Below are 22,319 nucleotides of genomic sequence, written 5' to 3'. Positions count from 1 at the left end.
TATGAGTGATATCTTGGTACCCGTGAAGTCTACCTAACTACTTTTAGCCGTCTACGCTCGAGTAACTAAAAAATCCCTTCTTGGCTTCCTGCCATAAGAAACCAGCTGGAGAGATGCAGCACCTGGTACGAAATATCTGGACAACTGCACAGTATCGAACGTTTGAAATTACGTGAGTAGTAAATCGAGCTCTTTGCATTGTCTAAAAGTTCTTTTTGCGAAATCAAATTTTCCTAGTGAAATGTAGAAAAACAAACTTTTTCACCTCAGCAGCTCGAACAAGCCTACTTTCGTCACTCCCTGGAGTGAAGAAAGTGCGACATTCCTCACTCCAGGGAGTGAAACAAAGTAGCGTTTTAATTAAGTGAAGGCCATGAACTGCCACTTGACTTCATACTTCGGGGTCTAATATAATATTATATTTATAAATCAAATTCGAAATACAGTTTAATATGTTCTCACTACTGAGGTGAAAAATTATATGTGTCACACGAGAGCAAAGTTATAACATCTAGTCTTTTTGAGTCCCGAGAAAGCTATAATTGATCATGAGCGAAGCGAGTGATTCTAAGTTAAAATCTTGAGCGTAGCGAGGGACTCTAAAACACGAGATGTAAAATAACTTTGCTCTCGTATAAAATCAACACGCAAGAAAAACCAACTTTCCTCTCTTGTTGCACAAATAACTATTTCGCGCTCGGTAGAAATTCCCACGAAACTGGGAGAAGCTAGCAAAAATTAAATCAATGTTGATCGAGCGGTGCCAATTTCTCGCAAAGTACGAAACGGACAAAATGTTACCGTCGGAGTTAATACATAATTTTAAATTTAGCGGTTCGTGTAAGACTGGCTTCACTTGGAGATATTTTTCCAAATAAGTATGTCAACCTATATCTCTAGAAAATGAAGTGTCTTAAAACATTAATGATAATCTATTTTCGAACAACCTCTAACAGGATATATGTACTTAAATAAAAAAGAAAATTAAATAGGACTAGGAGGGGGAAAATTTAATACGGACGAAAAATTTACTCCGTTTCATTCTTGAAAAAAAAAATTACCAATGATTTCGGTCGGAAAGCATGAAGCGCTTGTAATATCTGTACTAGCAATTTTCATAAGGTAATCAACTAATCAGGGTACGGGACATGTTAAGCTTGTTCTGTCATCCACCCAGATAGTGAGTCGGTCGGGTCTAACATTAAATCCGACCCAGGCCATATCGGGTCATGCTCAATGTAAGGTTCAGTATTCCCTAGCCACTTTGAATGCACGAAATAAATTCGTGGGTTCTTGTTGGAATTTGCTCAGGCATTCATTTATATGACTAACCGAAGTGACACAATCACACTACCCAAATAAATTTACAAAATAAAACACAACTAACCAAATCAATCTTTTAGAAAATCCTAATACTGAAGTAAAACTAAGTATCACATCTGTAACAGCAGACATCGTAAATTGTGTTGCAATTTTGGTGTAGAATTGTAGCGAATGGGATATGTATAAGTACTCAATTCCAGCTGGAACGATTACTTAACGAGTTAACGAACAGAAATCTAAATTGATTAACTCTCTAGAAATATTATTAAACAATTGCTACAACAAAGTTGCTACAAAGTTTACGATGTCTGCTTACAGCCCGGTTCACATTTGTCTGACGTGTCGTGTTGTGTTGTGTCGTGACGCTGGTTGCGTTCACATTTGTCTGACGTGTCGTGATGCACGCTGCATTTGTCTTTAGCTCGATAGAAAAAAACCGGTCAAGTGCGAGTTCGTTTAACTCGCGCACCAAGTGTGTTAAGGTTAGCGCTGTTCATAACTATTCCAAATTTCAAATCGATAGCTTCAGCAGTTCTCGAGATATTTAGCAATGTGACGGACAGACAGACAGACACACAGACGGACAGAGTCGCACCTTTTGTACCTTTTTGGTACGGAACCCAAAAAATCACGAACAATGATGTCCAAAAGCTAAAAAAATATGAAAATTGCTTCTAAAAATCGGCAATATCATATTTGAGGAAACGAATCGATCACTTTTTTATTTATTTAAAAGAACACAAAATAAAAATAACATGATATCGGCGCTCCCGGGCACGCACTTTCATCTCGCTCACGCTTACGCTCAGTGAGGGTGAGAGGAGAACATGAAAATATCAACAAGAAAATTAATATCAAACGTAAAATTTTACGTTACACGAGTCACTTTTGTTATTTCTAGTTAGGTTAATAATAACTATACTAATTAATAGAAACGTCCTTTGAAACGTCTTTTGACGATGTCTGATCTTAATTATTAAGTCAACTACAGCGAGCTTAGGCTTTATATACGTTAAAAAGTTGTTTCGGATTGATATTCCTACTAAATCCCGAACAGTAAGCGAATTCAAACAACTTTGAGAACAAAGAATTACCTATCCACATCAAAAAGGACAGCGAAAGCTTTTCTACAACGTCACGTGAATGTTGATTAATTGAGTTTCAGTATTTTGTGAAAAGAATAACGACAATAACATTCTTACAGAATTTCCAGAATGCCAACATTAAAGTATTTCATTTTCTCAACAAGGTTAGACTTATAACAATTTCTGTCGTAGTCTAAACTTACCTTAAGCGAAGATTTTAGAATTAAATATTAAGTAGGCGCGTCGCGTTTTGAAGTTTATTAATATCGAATTACGTGGGTCTTATTTTTCTTTGAAATTCCTTTTCAGCACACCAATTATTTATGACGTCAGGTTCCTTTTATGCTTGTTGATCTAATGTTCTTTTTGGACCTAAATACTAATCAAAATTATACCTATGTACACAAACAAGCATACGGCCCGCCCCGCCTGGTGGTAAGTAGTCACCGTTATTTGACGCCTGCAACTCCAGAGGTATTTACATGCGCGTTGCCGACCTTTTAAAAAACTGTACTCCTTTTTTGAAAAACCCCATACTGTATATAGACCCTCGAGAAAACCTCGCCCTTGCCTCGGGATATGCTGTAATTGACACTAAACGGTAAAAAAAATTGTTTTTTTTTTTCAAAAATGTGCCATATATGCATTTTACTACATAAAGGACAATTGACACTGTTAAAACAGAAAATAAGACCCAGAATTTCTTCTATCGTATCTACACATAAATAGTAAGTATATTTACAAGTAGTCGGGCCAGAAGTCGCTGTCGTGTAGTAGAGTGCGAAGCTAAATTCTTTGCTGACTTTACCTAGAATAGAATAGAATCATTTATTGCATGTCACAAACCAGTTATGAAGGTGGTACATATTATTGGGTTAGTTTATTTTAAGTGATGCCCTGTAAAGACACAGAAACATAAACTTATACTATCTTCCTGTGTTATGATATATCTATCTATAGAGCTGTTTAAGTTTTGTTAAAAAGAAATATTGGTCTAGTTTATCACGGCCGACGGCGTTGATATCTGAGAGCTTAAATAATATCTTGCTAGTCTGAGATAAAAGAAAACTCAGTTCGCTAATTGAATCATATACATAATTGATACTTTGCATGGTACCTATGTATTCAATTATTTAATATTTATTTGTTTTACAAGGGTGCAAAGTTGTATTTTAACCGCGAGTGTGGAATTGAAACACGAGCAAGCGAAAGGGTTTTATAGTTGAACCACGAGCGAAGCTAGTATTATTATTATGCAACTGTAATTAATATTTGTATATAAGTCATGTCAACAAACCTATTTTTTAACAACTTTATTAAAAATACATCAATCAATATAAACATAAAAAAAATAGTTACTTACCTACAATTTGTAATTAATTAATACCTACCTAAAGTTATTACTTTATAACAAGTATCAGAGTTAGATCTAAAATGCAGAGCAAGTGGTTTATTTATTTCTTTATTTTAAAATGTAATTCAGGCAACAAGGCCCATATAACATATACCTTATAGACTAACATACATATACATTTCATAAACTAAAAAACTAAACACTATTTTGGCGACAGAACGGCGTAGGTCCGTTGAATCGTTTGCTCTTGTGTCGGATTCGGCAGTTTGCCCCGGAACCTCCGAAACACGACACACGACACCCTTCAGCCAGAAGCCCGTCTTTGGTTCTCCTGTTACGTTTAAGGACCACAATACTGTATGAAGACATTACTGTAGGACTGATGGGCGAGATAGAAAATGTGAGTACAATTTCACGGTTTCTCCATAATGTATGGAAAAAGTTTTCTTTAATTTGTGGCTTTTTAGTACATTACCTTAACTTGACCTCTACTCTAGGAAACTATTGATACTGGATAGGAATGGAATCGATTGGCATAAAAAAATAGCATCATCATCTTCCTCGCGTTGTCCCGGCATTTTTTTGTCACGGCTCATGGGAGCCTGGGCTCCGCTTGGCAACTAATCCCAAGAATTAGCGTAGGTACTAGTTTTTACGAAAGCGACTGCCATCTGACCTTCCAACCCAGAGGGTAAACTAGGTCTTATCGGGATTAGTCCGGTTTCCTCACGATGTTTTCCTTCACCGAAAAACATCTGGGAAATATCAAATGATATTTCATACATAAGTTCCGAAAAACTCATTGGTACGAGCCGGGGTTTGAACCCGCGACCTCCGTATTGAAAGTCGCACACCCTTACCGCTAGGCCACCAGCGCTTCTTTTTATTTTTATTTAGTCCCATACAATCTTTTGATCCTGATTAAAGGATGACTCACGTTAAACCGGGCCGTGTCCGGGCCGGAGCTTCCGGCGCTTACTTTTCTATGACATGACAGGTGATCACGTGATGCTTTCAATAGAAAACGAAGCGCCGGAAGCTCCGGCCCGGACACGGCCCGGTCTAACGTGAGTTATCCTTAATTGGCATAATTTTTTTTTTTTTTTCTCAAAAATTACCTTTTCTCGCATCCTGTATGTAAATGCCAAACTTCATGAATTTGAAATTGAGGGAAGGCCTTTTAAGACCATGTTGGCGTAGCAGCACAGGATTTGGCAGCTGCCCTCACAGACCCAATAAGAAAATCCACCCTGTATATCATAAAAGCAAAAACACTATAACCGATTGATAGAAAATAAATTAGGTCTTTTAAAATAAAAATATTTCTAATTTTTTGGTTTTATCGCCATCGGCTTATGGCAAAGCAAGTTTAAAAAGTTAACAGGCTTCTTTCGCAGTTCATGTGTGTCTATTTGCAAAAACATCTAAAATATAGTAGGTAATCAACATTGAAAACTATTTATGCTCTTGATGACAATAAATTATAAGTGAACAAGACTAAACCATCAAAATGTGAAAACCCTACGCTACCTATATCTCAAATTTCAAAATATGGAATGCCTATCTGAACCAGATTTATAATATTATAAACACTTTACTAAAGAGAGGCATTACTCAACAGTTTTACTATATAACCCTCGTTCTTATATAAATTAATAAAACTCATCCAGAACACTAAACCGCATTATATAACATTCATTCAGCAGAGGGCAAAGACACGTTAAAGCGCTTATGTTGCCGTCTGGTTAAAAATAACAGCTGAATAATAGTTCTTACCATAGCCGGTCACTAACCCCCATTATTGTGTGTTTATCGCACTGCTTGTTACACGTAAATAATGGGTATTTACTGAACGTAACGGAAAACTCGATAACACGACGTAATTTTCCGTCCTTGACCAAAATGGTATACAAAGAAATATCTACATATTATCTTGATATATTTGAGTGACGTTTGTGGGAGGCAAATATGCCAGAAATGAAATAAGAGAACAGCAGGGTCGGTCGTCAGTACAGTAAGAGATATACCTACTACAAGTACTATATAAGTTGTAATGGAGTAGGTACAATGCTTATAAAAACAATAGCCGTTTGGGCAGAAAATGATCTTGAGTGGACCACGCATGAAAAACGCAGCGTGGGAAGGCTCGCGACATGGTGGACCAACTACAGCAAGATGGAACCGTTGAATGCAGCGCACCATCGGTCATTCTCAATACTAGTTAGGTACTCAATCACTTAGGCCCACTTGCACCTTTCCACTAACCCGGGGTTAAGCGGTTAAACCATTAACCCAGTGTCAAATTGTACTGGTAACCATGGTAAATCCAGGTTTAATTTAAAGCCCAGAGGCCTTTTTTTAGGTTCACATGGTTCCGACCCAAGACTTCGATGTATGATTACACTAGCTTTTGTGGTTTCGCCTCTGCGTTGATGAGTCAGTCAGTCACTAAGTCAGTCAGGATACGTGCAGTTATATATATATATATAGATTGTCATAGCATTATATTATGGGTGTGAGATTTTTTTGGCATCATAAAAGGTATCAGTAGAAGCAGGTTAAGAAACCAAAGAAACACCGATATTCGATGTCTTTTTAATAGGACTCTGGGCCGCTACCTCAAAAAAATTGTTTTTCCTAGATTGTGTATTTCTGAATTTATTTAAATAATTAATGTGTTATTACTTTGATTAACCCCGCTTTTGTAATATATTTTAAATATATCTGAATTCATGTAAAATATTATTACAAAAAAATCGTACCATTGCCACATACTACCAATAATATTAATTGGCTACAAGCAGCTTATTTCCAATTTTATTTATTTACATACAAGATATATACAGTGGTACTACGTAAACGAAATTAATAACTAGCTTAAATCTAAAATAGGCCCTTGAGGCATTGTACCAAGGATGCTGGCGGCATTTCCCCGCTGTATCGCAATGCTGATACGTTGTGCGAGAAAGTCGCCAGCTCTTCGGTCACCAGTTACGTCAACCAGATGCTTCGCGATTTCTGCAAACAACTTATGCGCGCTGGGACCCCATGGACCTAGAGTTTCAAGATAAGTAAGTAAGTTAATAAGTTCCTAGATGGTAGGTCCCGAGTGGGAAATTTCCCCATACAAAATAAGGAACGTGACCGAGAAAGGCACAACTCTAATTTGAACCAAATGTTTGACTTAATTGCTTTTTTGAAATCAAGTATAACCAAAGTATTTTAAAATCAAATACTTATGTCTGATGTAGATGATGTAACCCAACCCGGTCGCAAGGCTAGTGAAATTGCTCTGAATATCCCAAGATACCTATAAAAGACATAGCGTGCAATGCAATCAGTTTGTATAAAAAATCTCTAGATGTTTACTTTCTGCATCCGCACATGCGGAATGGGTGGCATATTTAGAAACGTTTAATAAGATACTAATTTAATATCAATACTCAGCACATTATGCGCTTCTAGTCGGCAGTTACATATTGTATGACTGTATTAAAGCTGGTGAATTGATAATGAAATAAAAATTGGTATAATATTTTACCACACTGAACGCCTCCGACGAATTCGTGCGCTAACTGAAAACATTACGAAATCAAACGAACCGCAAACACAAGACGAATAAAATGTAAGACTAAGTATTAGCAAGGTGCCTTTTATTTAAATAGAATATAATGTTTAGATGAAAATTAGACTTATTAAATTAAACCATTGAATCAAAACATTATACTGTATTGTACCTAATATAAAAATAACATAGATAATTAAATTTCGTAGAAGTGTTTAAACACCTTAATGTAGCATCAATGTTAGTTATTATTATTAACAGAGTATTACAATAATCATAGCCCCGCAAAACTCAATGAAGAGTTTGACTGTGGGGTCATCAGTCTCTAGTTACATATGTACTAACTTAATTTTATAGTAGTGAATCACTACAAAATATTGAGGTAGTGTATTTTTAACATAGATTTAAATTTAGACTTCTTATTTTCACATCTTATGGCTTCGGGCAAACTATTAAGTAAATATAGAATTCTTTTCCTAAAGGTTAATGTATTGCTTGCTTCGCTTGCATTTTAAGAAGTGACAACAAATAAATTGGTATTAATTATATCTGCCAAGTTAAACCAGTTTGACAGCACTGGCTTCCCTCGAATGCGGCTGACTGAATGAAGGTTCTATCCCCGTAGTATTTATTATAGTTGGTAGTTGGTAGCCCCGTAGTTGGTATTTATTATTTCATAATATAAGTTTTTATATTTAATATGAGGAGTGTCTTTTTAAAAGCGCTTATTTCTCCATGATATCCATACAAAAATAAACCCTTTTAGGGTAAAAGGGTAGGGGTAAGGGGTAGGGTATATGTTTTATAGAAGTTTTATGCGATGCTTCTCAGGCGTATTTGAGAAAAAAATGGCACGGGTGTGTATTAGCTACAGCTATGTATAGTACACCCTACAGGGGCTCATTTCTCGAACGGTATTAGACTAATATTATTAGTGTGTTGCCATGCTAACCCATGCGAACTGACAGTTCGTGGACTAATAATATTGGTATATAATACCGTTCGAGAAATGGCCCCCAGCCCCCAGGACGGGACGTTTTACGTACAAATTATTTATTTGGAAACTGAATTATTATATTGGAGACTATTTGTGAAGCACATTTTGAAAAGAATTTGACATCTATTAATTTAAAAATGAAGTTCGTTTAAAATATTTAGACAACAAATTAAGGTAAATGCACACTTAACATGTGTATTTCGACAGTCATTACCTGAGCTGTCATTTTCATATAAAAAGGCTCCTTAAAAAGTTATTGTGGTTGTATAAACATCGAACCTATAGATAGAAAACTTAAGGTGTTTGATAAGTGGTTAAGATAACTTTTGTGGAATAATAACGGCATGTTAAAGTTTTACCTACGTACAAACATCACTTTTATAATTTTGTTAGGCTACTACTAGTGCGCTGTGACAATTTCGAGCGCGTGAGATAGACTAGCGGCGCCATTCGGGAAATGAATTAGAGATTCACTAGATATGAAATAGTAAAGATATGTGACGTCCCACGGGTAAAGGTACCTTATCGCGCCGTACGTATAGTCTAGTTCATAAAATTTATGTAAAAAAAGTATAGGTACCTACAAATTTAATATGTACCTATGGGTACTTTTTTACAAAAATGTATGCATATTTATGAACACGACTGATTTCGTCTTTTTCTTAGTTCGTGTCATCCACGACCACGCGCAGATTTGTCAAATGTAACCTTTAATAACATGACATATAACGATCTATACTGTATTAATTAAAAAGGGAGGGGTAGTCTATCTTATGCGCGAGATTATTTAAGCTTACAATGACACTTCTTAATATATTTTTTATTTTTTTTTGAAATAAAAAAATCAGTATCAATCTTTTATTTTATTTCTACAAAAAGACTTACTACAAAAATATTTTTCGTAAATCGTTTCAGGTTTATGTCGTTTATGACATAAACCTGAAACGATGTGCTTAACATGATTACTTATTTAGGTGTAAACAAGTATATGACAACAAATGGTATTAAAAATCATACGCTAAACAATTAATAATAGACGCCAATTTATTATTTTGTCGCCAAACTATAAGTTTTTTACCTGTTGTATAATATATGTATAGTACCTTTTTCTATATATTATTACTTACTTGTAAAACATTGTACGTAGGTAACTTTTTGTAATTTGACACTCGCTTGTATTTAATATGCTGATATTTGCTGATAACTTTCCAGACTAAAGTCAAACAACATGGCAGCGCACTCAACTGTGTAATAAATAATTATGTAAGAATTTCGTTCATTGCACGTCGCACGTAAATGATATATTATGCTTTGTAATTCTAATATTTAAAAAAAAATTACTGATATTTTTCTCTATTATCTGGAAATTTCTACTCAGGATAATTCTTTGATCTTTAGGTCTATCGATCTAGCTAGCCTTCTGGCCACACTACCTCTGGCACTGATTTGGCCATGATTTGGGGCACCAAACAACGGGCACGTTGTTATAAGTCTAAATTGTATTGTATGGCCAAATTTTCCTTAATTTTTGTTGTAGATATCGTCCATTCCATTAACCCTTCAATGTGTGATTTTTTCTTTTTGCCCGAAATTAATACCTATACCACTGTGACACGTGTAATGTGTGCCACTCGCTGACGAGGGCAAAATAATAATGAAATACAGTAGGTAGGTATTATATTCAGTAAAAAACAAACCTAACTAAGTAGTTGAACTTTCTACAAAAAAGTTACGGATGTGAACAGCGTTGCTCGGTTATTTGTACGAACCTCCCAAACATGTTTGAATTCGTCGCTACCTACATTTATTCCACGCTCAGAGTAGCTCTTCCTCAGTTTGTAATTTGCTATTGTAGGTATCTTGAATCACTAAACGCAAGTTTATGTTCAATCTATCATATAAACAGCCTTTAGAGGCTAGTAGTAAACTTCGCAAAAGCACCGGCTAGGCGGAGTAATAAAAGATAAAGTATGGGCGATGTTGGCGGGCGAACAGCAACAGGTTACAGGCGATCGCTCAGTAGATACAGAATCGCCGGTGGAGTCGACCGCCCGAACGCGGCCTATTCGCGAACAACTTCAAATAAATACCTACAGAGCTTGCTTTGATAACCGTTGTTTTACTACCGGATAACATTCGTAAGTACTAAACACACAGACTTTTTATCTTGTAAACCATTATCGAGTAATGTAAACATGAAAAACGTTTCAGTTCGAATTTCCGCGCGGCGCGCAGTTAGTTTTTATTTTTCTTAAAACAAACTGCTTTCGATTACGATTTTAAGTGTAAAATATCTCAATTTTACGATAATTACGTTTTACATTAGAGAAGTAAAAAAATACGTTAGAATTCATAGGCTAACTAAGTCACTAAGTGCGCTAAAAGCGAAGACAACGCACCGCGCACGGCTCGACCAAAATAATAAATTTGAATTTTATTATGTATGTAAAATCACTAATAGTATTAGCTTGTATTTTATTATGCAATAGGCCCCTGAAGTAGCCTCTAGCGGCTAGGCGGGCGTCTCACTAACCCAAATAGCAAACATTCAACCGGCTACTTAAATGTTCACTGCAAGACTAACGATGCAAACTTATTAGCTTAGATGGTCTCTAAATAAATACTGTTGTAGCCACGCTGTAGCAATTATAGTAGCTTGTGGGGTGGAATTTTAGTAGTAAACAAGCGTCACAGTGGTTATATAATAGCTATTAGAAAATTAAATATACAAGGTTATAAAAATAACAAATACTTATGCAAACTTTAAACCAACACTACCAACATACGACATTGTTCCGGTCGTTATAGAAACGGCGGGGCCTTGGTGTGCGGAGGCCAAAACACTTATTTGGGGCGGCGTTTAAAGGATAGGGGCTGCGCCCCCCGTTCCGGCTCTTACCTGGTCCAGCAAATATAGCTGGCCGTGCTACGCGGCAATTTGTATACCTATACATAAGTGCCTGTTAGTTTGCTATAATAAATTTTATTTTTAGGTTAACTTTTAATTAATTAGTTTTATTTTTAATATATTAGTTTTTAGTATTGATCTGTAATTTACATAAGAAGAATATTTAATAAACCATTAGTCTACAATGTTATATTTATTAATTATATATGGTGCCTAAATTCGAGTAATTTCCAATACTTCATATTGTCAGTTAGTTCCGAAAATGGACTCTAACATTATGGTATTTATTCATTCATTCATTTATTCCTTTATAAAACATAGTATCACAGGTGATTTTCCGACATTTGTATGATTCAGAATTACACGAATAGGTACATTAGGTACAAACACCTTCAATTATTGTTAGATTAGTTTTTTTACTAATCTGTCTGTTTACTCCTCGTGCTATGTTGAGATGAGACTCGAGTAAGGAAGATTCCTTAATCGAACAATATAAAATACACAAAAACTAACTTTGCGCACGCAAAAGTAGTTGTTATACTATTTGAGCCAGGCAAAAAAAAAAGGTAATTGTATTCCTTAAAGAGCTTTACAGCACACTTATTCTGATGCTGTGCGTGAACGCAACCCTTAGTAATATTTATAAAGCTGAGTCTGCTGTCTATACTATACACACAGTAAACTGAATTTACCACCAATTAACTATAATTATCGAACAATACAGAGACCACTTACCTTAATGTCATTATCGGCAAATGTCTTCAGTCCTCCACTCTGTACTTATAACATAAACCATTACCTTAGTAACTGACACAAGTACCCAAGGTGCGGGTGTTAGATATGTTTGTCGTAGGTACGAGCAAAGATAGATATAACTCCGTAATAGATGGATACAGTCTAAGGAAAAAACGTGCCTCGAAAATCAAGAAAATTTGATTCTCGTTCAGAGGGCGCTACTAGCTTTGGCCTACTGTCGTATAGATGGCGTTGACGGTTTCGTTTGTTATTTAACAATTTTAACGCATATCAGTGAAAGAACATGGGTCGAAATCATAAAAATAATTAATGCAAATAAAAAAAATCATTTATCCATATTTAAATACATTTTATCGTATTTTTATAAATCTTCATTTTTAGTTTTAAAGTGTGTCGACTGATCGCAGTGAATTTACTGGGGTTACGAAATTTACTATGACAGTACCGCTCTAGTATAAGTTACTCTATGGTACGAGTTAGTAAATAATCGATTAAACGACAATATAATACGGTATGTTGAATTCCATTAGTATGCAAACAATTTTGTAGTGTAGTCTATGTAGGAGTGAACTCTTTATTGTACAATAACAAATAATATAAACTTAAATTAGACATAGTTAAGTTATTTCTTTTAATAAATATAATGACTTGTCAATCGCCTACATAAACGAATACCTATTATTTAAATTAGTCCTTATTAAACATAACGCTAGCACTAGCAATTTATAAATACAGTGGAATCCGTTTATTATGACTCCGCTTATACTGACCAACCGCTTACTATGACGTAATTACTGAGCGAAGTTTGATTTTCATATAAAATTATTTGTGACAAAGTCGGCTAAGATGACTTCGCTTATAGTGACAAATTATATTTTCATGAAATTATGTCCGGTTATAGGTACTGACACATTCGCTGGTTTTCGTGGCCGTTCCCACGTCTTTCCCTGCGAGGACGTTTGGGGCGTGCGTGGTGGTGGTTAACCGGTTAACCCCGGGTTAGTGGGATGGTGCAAGTGGCCTTAACTATTTATTTTAAGACTTGTGAAAGCGATAGTTTTTGAATTTTAAATCTTTGATTGAAAAAGCCGCTTGTCTCTTCACAAAAAGTACAATATAGCAAGTGACTGGAATCGCTAAGTAACACTATCAGTTTATGCATGTTTACAAGGAACATTTCGTGAACTAGTAAGTGTTGTGTTAAAAACATTCTGAAATTAAACGAGAATTTTAGTAGGGCGGCGAAACAGGTTTCGGGTTACTTTACGTCATGTCATCTCGGATATGGGTAAATATAGTATCAAATGCATTCAGTATGATGTCCTGAACACAAATATATGAGATGACAAACGCAAAAATGGTGGTGGTTGGAACTGTGACGTCGTAAAATCGACAGTACAAAGGTTTTTTGAAGTAAAACTTCTTTAGGCGCGACTAGAGGGTAACTCAGATTTTTTTTCTGACGGAAGTAACGTTCAGTAGTGACACACGCATAATAGGACACACGTCAAAGTGCCAACATAGCGATAAACGTAATCGTCAAAGAAGTTTTACTTCAATCGCGCGTAAAGATTACACGCATACACTTTTTTTTTCTTTTTTCTATTAAGTATACCTTGTGGGGTACCAAATGAAAGGGCATTGTGAGTAGATCACAAATATAAAACATACTACAATATTTTCACTACTTTTAAGAACCAAATGAATTCATGTTTTATTCAATAAATGTCAGTATAAAAATAAAAACAATTCAATAATAACATCACTAAAGTTAAGCCTACGATGTCATTGAGAGCGTGGTGACGCAGAAACCTCCCCGAACAACGACAACAACTCAAAGCGTGATGGCCATTCGCCTCCACCATGGAGCCGTAGATGCATTTATGAGGCACACAAACATCGCAGCCCAGGCGGAGAGCAACTGCCACCCGCAATGAGTCGTTGTCTAGGAGTGTTCCCAGATGAGGAGTTATATATTTGTGATCTACTCACAAAGCCCTTTCATTTGGTACCCCACATGGTATGAAAAGAAAAAAAAACTGTACTGCCGACTTTATGACGTCACAGTTCCTACCCCCACCTATTTCGCGCTTGTCATCTCATATATTTGTGTTCAGGACATCATACTGAATGCGTTGATGCCATGTTTACTCATATCCGAAATGACATGAACGAAAATCGATTTCTAGAAGACTTCTAGACAAAATACCGACCTAATGCATGAATTCAGAGCACTTCTTTTGCCACCAGTCCAAAACATGTGGTTTTTCTAAGCGTTTCTTTCTTAAACCGTTTAAATTGATACCATATTATATAGAGTTGAATAGTAAAGAAATAATTAATGATTGGGTTGATTAACTAAAAAAAAATATAATGTTTCTTTAACTATTATTTATTTGGAAAGCAAACAGAAATAAGTGAGCAGGAGATGAGTTTACAAATATGTACACACTAAGGACATTCACTTATTTCCTTAACAGCTCACTAAAACATACTCTTTGGATACTAAATACAATTATTAATTTACTAACACTAGATGCTAAGCTCATCAAACATAATTATGATTACTAAGGGAGAAAGAGACAAAGTAAAAAACAGTAACGACTAACAAACATTATAATAGAAAAACTTTCTTGTCATATATAATGAAAAGTATGTAATAGAAATAAATAGATACATTACTTACGTAATCTAAACTTACTGTTAAAAATAAGTGCTGATACCTAACTAGTTCATTACGTCATCTAGGTTAATTAATATAACTAAACGAGGTTTCATAAATTTCCTACTTTTTTAGTTTATGCAACTAGAAATAATTGATTATTTTCCTAACCCTCCGCAGCCTCCGCTCGACAAATTTTGTTAGGTACAGTGGACTGTGGGGGGCTTTTCCAAAACTTGCATCATTTCGATTTCCGATGTTATGTTAGTCTATCATCTATACCGTAGCAGAATTCATCAGTACTAGACCAACATGCAACATGAGCGTTGTTCATGAATATTTTAATTAAGTTTAACAAACTACCCAGTTTAAACGGAATTTCCGAGTTACAATGCTGGCCTAACAAAAATCATGCTGCATAAAAATTTGCTAATATGTTTGTGGAAAATACACTACACTCTCCCTGGTGCATCTGAATTTCCCGTCGATAAAAAGTGTACGTAAGAATACTAACAATGAGCTTTGGAGCATTACATTTTAAAAAAAGTGAGTAAAATATTTACCATTAAATTATTACAATGATATGAGTCACGAGAGTTTAAGTACCTAATTAAATAATTGCACTTAAACTATCGTGCGACATATTTCAAAATATTTATCAGTACGGTTTTTACTCACTATTGTTTTTAGTCGCTTTTGGCGACATGTTTCGGATTCTTTGGGAATCATTCCTCAGGCACGAGTGTTCGCGGCGGTTGTACGTCGTGCACTGCCCGCGCCGCCCGCCTCGTCGCTCGTTGCCTACGCGCTGATGGGGCGGGGGCGGGGGGCGCGGGGCAGTCCGCAGATGGAGTCGTCAAGTGAAGGTCTGGTAGGGCGGCTGTATCGAACGAAGTCAAGCACACTGCACTCACTATGTCCCCGCGATCGTCACAACACACTTGCCGCTTGACCCTAGGTATTATAGGCTTCCATGCAGGTGCACGACGCACAACCGCCGCGGACACTCGTGCCTGAGGAAGGATTCCCAAAGAATCCGAAACATGTCGCCAAAAGCGACTAAAAATAATAGTGAGTAAAAACCGTACTGATAAATATTTTTACCTAATTAAATATTCTTTACTGCACCATTAACAATACATTACATGTAAAACTACAAATACACAGGTACAACTAGGTAACAAGTGTAGCAACAGTCGGTATTATCGCTAAAAAGCGATTAGGGGTTTTAATTTCAATTTTTAGTTTTAATTCCAGCATTTTTTTGATTTTATTAAATTTTAAAGAAAGTTCAATATTTTGGTATTCCTTATTAAATGGAAAAGTTAAGCGGAAATGAGGAACTTTTGTCATTTTTCAAATATTTATTTCGAAATTGTGTAAATAAATATATTTTATGTACGCACATATCGTTAGTGCTCTAAAATGCGTTCAGAAACCGTAGGAAATGACCAGCATTATTACAACCAATTTTAGTATGAGAACTTTCTTATTTGTGGTAGTAGGTAAAATCTGTACTTCAATGTTATTACATTATAAATTTAAGGTTATGAGTTTGGAACAGCTGTCGGAACTCAAGTGGGTCTCTATTCTAGTATCCATAGATATTAAAACAGTTATCGATACGAAACGTCAATTCAGTAAGTATGTTTTTTTAATATAAACCGCACGACATTTGATCTCGAGTGACATGAGAATAGGGACTTCATTCGCTTGTCTATAATTAAAAACATTGCTCTTGATGGAGGATCGAATTGCCGCCATTACTGTTGTCATTTGTTTGTTGGTTTTTTGCTGTTGCGAAAGTAGAATAGTGAAAAGTTGTTTGTAATTTACATTTAAGTTGAAAATATGAGTAGTTTGTTTCTGTATTTGTTAAAAAAATTATTGCATTAATTTAATATATACAGTCTATAGATATTTTACAGGTAGCCCTAGTAGCAAGTTCATTTCCCTACGGCTTCTGAACCCATCTTAGAGTACTTATTAGTGTAGATAAAGTAGTGTATGTAACTGTACATAATTAGGCCATAAAACACTCGTGTGATTCTATTATGAAACTCGCTGACGAATGAACGCTGACTAAAGTTGTCGCCATAGAAAAAATAATCATTTACATTCATTATTTTTTTAATTGTATATCGTTACCCTGCATTCCATGGCAGTACAATTATACTGCCATAGCTATTTTAATAGCTATTGATATAGCTGGATATAGGCGAGGGATTTGACCAGCGAACTTTTAATCAAAAGTATACTTTCAGAGTTATTAAGGTAAAACCTCAAAAACCCGCGCGAGTTTCTCGCGGCGCGGTATATCTTTTGTTTCTTTCTAATTTCATGGCCTCACCCGCCCTTTTAATGATTCGATAATAATAATAATTATTTCTTTTATCAATTCAGTATTTGTAAAATTTTCAAAATGCTTCACGCCATGGGGTTCCCGAGGTCTACGGCTCGTAAAGCCACTAGTTTAGTTTTTATTGCTTACACGTCAAGTAAGTAAACATCAATGTTTAGAATTGAGTTAAATTGTTCTAGTTAAAAGAAAAGTCTGACCAGCTAAATGTAAAATTTCAGCGCCTCGAAATAAACTCAAGTCTTTCGTCAATTCACGCGCATGTTTATACAATGTCACATTAGACGTACCTATTCCGTATCATTTTTAAACTGGATTCGTGTATTTGCGTAGTAAATCTAAATATTTATTTACATACAAGATATATACAGTGGTACTACGTAAACGAAATTAATAACTAGCTTAAATCTAAAATAGGCCCTTGAGGCATTGTACCAAGGATGCTGACGGCATTTCCTCACTGTATCGCAATGCTGATACGTTGTGCGAGGAAGCCGCCAGCTCTTCGGTCACCAGTTACGTCAACCAGACGCTTCGCGATTTCAGCACACAAAGTGTGCGCGCTGGGACCCCATGAACCTTGAGTTGCGTAGTTAGTGACATGAGAAAATTGAGTATTTTCGTTTCGTTAGCATTTCAAACATCGTGACATGCGCTGTCATAAGCATATCGAGCGTGTTATGTAGTAAAATGTATTTATAAATACAGACTTTTCAATACATTTTTATTTTTTTGCGCATTATTGTATCTAACCTCCTCTACATACATACATACAAACATTACAAGTTAAATGAAAGCTAGTTTTAGTCTCAAAACTTAGATTCGAGAATCACCAAACAACATTTTTACTGGTTAGTAAAATTTTTTAGCGGTTGCCAGATTACAGGTAAGAAGTATGAAAGAGCGGATATTGTATGAAGTGACATTTTATCAAATTTTAATTTTAATTTAATTGTAATTAATGATAATACCTATTATACATTTTTAAATTTTAATTTTTAAACATATTTTAGTGACATTGATATTAATTTTAAGGAATTTTGTTTTTATTGTATTTTGTTAGATTTAATTTCACTTCTTTTCAATTTTTTATTAATTAATTTATTATTAAGTTTATTGACATTCGTTATATAGTGTATAATACTAACCGTATATTTAAGATATTTATCAGTACGGTTTTTACTCACTATTATTTTTAGTCGCTTTTGGCGACATGTTTCGGATTTTTTGGGAATCCTTCCTCAGGCATGAGTGTCCGCGGCGGTTGTACGTCGTGCACGCCGCAAACGCGACTAAAAATAATAGTGAGTAAAAACCGTACTGATAAATATTTTGAAATATGTCTCAAGATAGTTTAAGTGTGATCATATATTTAAGCTATATGTGTACTAACAACAATGATCTCAGTTGATCTATGAATAAAAATTAAATTAAAATGAAATAACCAGTCCAGTTTCCTTTGACTAAATATGTATAAGTTCGCAACACTAACAAGACATTGTGTACGCTGTATCTAGAGCCTGATTCAGATTTAATAATTTATTACGGTTTTAATCTCTTTTTGATACCACCTTGAAGATCGCCCACTCTGATTGGTGCTTGAAATATGAAAGTTATGCGTGAGATTACCAAGAAGATTGCGCGTCAAGGTCGTGTCAAAACCAGATCAACCCCATAACAAATTGTTAAATTAGAATCAACCTCCTAGACACCTTAAGCAACTTTCTGATTTAGGTAAGTTGTGAGTCGTTTGAAACAGATATATTATTTTCCTAAAAAGGATGCTGAGTTTTAACTAAACGAGCGTTTCTTAAAAAAATGCCAGTCATAAATTTTGTATTTTTTCATAAATTTTGTATTTTTTCTACTCCGAATCACGAGCTCTTATTTATTCTTATTCTTATTCTAAAAAGAAAAGTGAAAAATGTATGGAAATTTTGGGACACTTTTTTTCTCCTATAAGGATAAAAAGGGCTCGTGATCCTGACTAGAAATAACACAAAACTGACAAAAAAGGTCACATAAAATAATGGCAAAAAAATAAACGCTTAACATAAATACAAAAAAAAAGGAATAACTAACAGTAAGTAAAAACTAAATAAAATTAAATATAACTACTTTTATAAAATGTAATAAAATAACTATCTAAGTAATAAAAAAACACCCAGTCGACAAGGTTCGCCTGCGGGGATTTTAAGTTAGTAAGTGATTTTTATATAAATATATTATAAAAATAATAATAGAATAATACAATCATTTTAATTATTTTGATTTTATGTTTATTTTAAGACAAAATTACTCTGATTTAAATTAGGGAGTGTATGTACTCCTCAACCTACCCTATGAAGTTCACAGCGCGACGAGATTGCGGACTCTATGTGACCCGTGCACCAACTCAATCTTTCGGTATAGCCCATGGTTGACTGCCTTCTGGCGTTAAGTCTGCCTTTGTAAATTATTACATGTACTTATTGTTCAATGATATTTTTAAACACGTTATAAGCGGTTATAAATGGACCCTATATCTCACTAATAAGAGTAGTAAGGGGAACTACTGGCGCATTCATAAAAACTCAATTAGCATCCCTTTTGTCAACTTCTGCCTGAAAACGTGAACAAATATTTGGTAAATTGGCCCCGAATACATTGCAGTGAGCGACGGAGCGAGGAATTAGTACTGTCGCCACCATATTTGATTGATTGATGCGATGACAAAACAATTTCAAATCATAATATTTATAGAGACAATACGCCATTGCGTGATGCCTATTACACTTTTATTTAAATTATAGAAAAAATGTCATAGGAATATAACTACATATCTTTATATCCCAATCCTTGGCAAATGTGAGTCATCCTTAAGTAGAACAAAGACAAGTAAAGGGTTCACACTGTTCACAGTTCTTCCTATTATATACTGTATAACACGACCTTTCGCAATTCAATTACTTTTTAAATATTTGGAGTTTAATCCTCATCAAGGTGTTCTGACATTCTGTATATTCTGGAATGGGGTTGTGTAAGAGATCTTTAGTAATAATGGAGAAAAATTCTGTTATGTGAGCACAACATTTCTACCTACTTAATTCTATTTCAAGGTACACATTGAACACACTGTACGTTCACCTACAGGGTCAAGTTTCACCTTATTAGATGCTTTATGGTTATTATGGTGCGCAGGGCCCACGCAGGGCCGGATTTCCTCCTAGGCTCACAAGGCCCGGGCCTAGGGGGCCAGGCAACTCCTATGGGGCAAGTCAAACAGGGGGCCCTCTAAATTCTCTAGGGTCCCTAGATCCCTAAATCCAGGCCTGATGGTGCGTCACTTAAAGAAAGATTGAAATCATACATTTAAGTATACTTATTTTATTCAGAAAAACGCAAGTGAATTTTTTTTTTATCAGTTAAAGAAAAAATTCACTTGATAGCTTGATTCTAGATTAGCTACTAAAAAAAAGAAAACCCTGCATTGCAGAGTGCAGTGTCATCTAGCACTCATAAGGTAGATATATGTATAACTGTACGACTAACTTCGAAATCTATAAACTTTAGTTAGGGTAATGTAAAAGTACTGTAAGAGAAAATGTAAGTTTGCAAAGCATTCTTGTGTTACCTACCCTTTCTACACAACGGTAAATCAATCAGTCAATTGTTCGGAAGCGCACGGCTGCTTCGAGCAGTGTTAATTAAACACGTTCGCGGACGCCTAGTGACGTCATGTGTCATAGTTCATAGGCCAAAGGAAACAAAAAACTACGCGAATCCGCGAATGTGTTAAAAGGAAATTGGAGGCCCGTGCGTGACCACTTCTCCATACAAACATAGGTCCGAATTTACTCCCTGGATGTACCTATTATACTTAATTTACTCTTTGATTAGATGTGTGAGTACTTATAAACCACAGATTCTTTAGATTTTTTAATTATTATAAGAATAAAGCATGACTCACTCTAGCCCGGGCCGGGCACGGGCCGGAGCTTCAAGCGCTTCGTTTTCTATGGAAAGCACCACGTGATCACCGATCAACTGTCATAGAAAATGACATGTCATACGTCGCGGCCCGAGCCCGACCCGGTCTAGCGTGAGTCATCCTTCTTCCAAAAATGTTTACGATTTTAACGCTCCTAACTCGTATAATAATGCAAGAAATCGAAAAAACAAACGAAGGACACAATATAGCTATACATAAAATTGTATAAACATATCTAGAATTATGTCAATATTCAGAGAAGAAAATGAGAACTATATTTGTATGGATGAGCGGTCTTCTACTTTCCCCTTAAGACTAGCGAGCGACGAAGATAACGTGTCATTGTCATACTTCCTTCCTTCTGCTGCAAGGCATCGGTTTTGTGTGAGAATTCCGTACCAAAGAGAATTGATTGCAATAGAGAAGTAAACTCTAAGAAAATGCGTGCCTCTTAGTTTGACATCCAAAACAGATGGCGCTGTACTGCGCTATATGTTTTGCGGTCACTGAATTGTCAAACGTCAACTTTTTACAATCAGAGTTACCTACCCCAAAATGTATGCGTATGGATGGGATGTACAGCGCCATCTCGTTTACCCGTCAAATTCGAACACGAAATTATCGTAGATTTTACACATCTTACTCAGTCAATGTACAGATGTAGTGCATAATTGTTTTTCATTGTATTTTCTCGAAAACGTTTGTAAGTATTTGCATAGAGTAACTTATACTAGAGCGGTACTGTCATAGTAAATTTTGTAACCCCAGTAAATTCACTGCCATCTGTCGACACACTTTAAAACTAAAAATTAAGATTTATAAAAATACGATAAAATGTATTTAAATATAGATAAATGATTTTTTAAAATGCATTAATTATTTTTATGATTTTGACCCATGTTCTTTCACTAATATGCGTTAAAATTGTTAAATAACAAACGAAACAGTCAACGCCATCTATACGACAGTGGGCCAAAACTAGTGGCGCCCTCTGAACGAGAATCAAATTTTCTTGATTTTCGAGGCACGTTTTTTCCTTAGACTGTAAACATCTATTACTGAGTTATATCTGGTATTTGTCATGTTACACCTTTTACGTTTTGTACCCACCGAGACTAACTGAAATAACAAGACACGTTCGTATGTTTCCGTCAAAATACGATGGAAAATAATAATGCACTACCTACATCTGTACCTATCTATTTAGAAAGAAAGAAGCAAAAGAAAGAAAATACATTTATTTGACGCCACAACATAGTATTTTCTGCCAAAGTGTGCGGATATTTATATTTTTGTTAGGTGCTACCAGATGCTCCCTGTTCCGATGGACTAATGAGTTT

At 35.3% G+C, this 22,319-nt stretch overlaps 1 protein-coding gene across 1 annotated transcript in view; it reads left to right on the top strand.

Moving 5' to 3' along the window:
- Window positions 1-10,291: 10,291 nt before the first annotated feature.
- LOC134749326 (G-protein coupled receptor dmsr-1-like) overlaps window positions 10,292-22,319 on the top strand; it is a 29,698-nt gene continuing 17,670 nt past the window's right edge. Inside the window, exon 1 of the mRNA XM_063684241.1 lies at window positions 10,292-10,462. The gene's annotated coding sequence lies outside the window, so the exon portion shown is untranslated. The remainder of the gene's footprint in view (window positions 10,463-22,319) is intronic.

This window comes from Cydia strobilella, chromosome 18, assembly GCF_947568885.1.
Source record: "Cydia strobilella chromosome 18, ilCydStro3.1, whole genome shotgun sequence".
NCBI lineage: Eukaryota > Metazoa > Arthropoda > Insecta > Lepidoptera > Tortricidae > Cydia > Cydia strobilella.
Note: the sequence above shows the minus strand (reverse complement) of the source record. Positions and strands in the feature narration are given on the sequence as shown.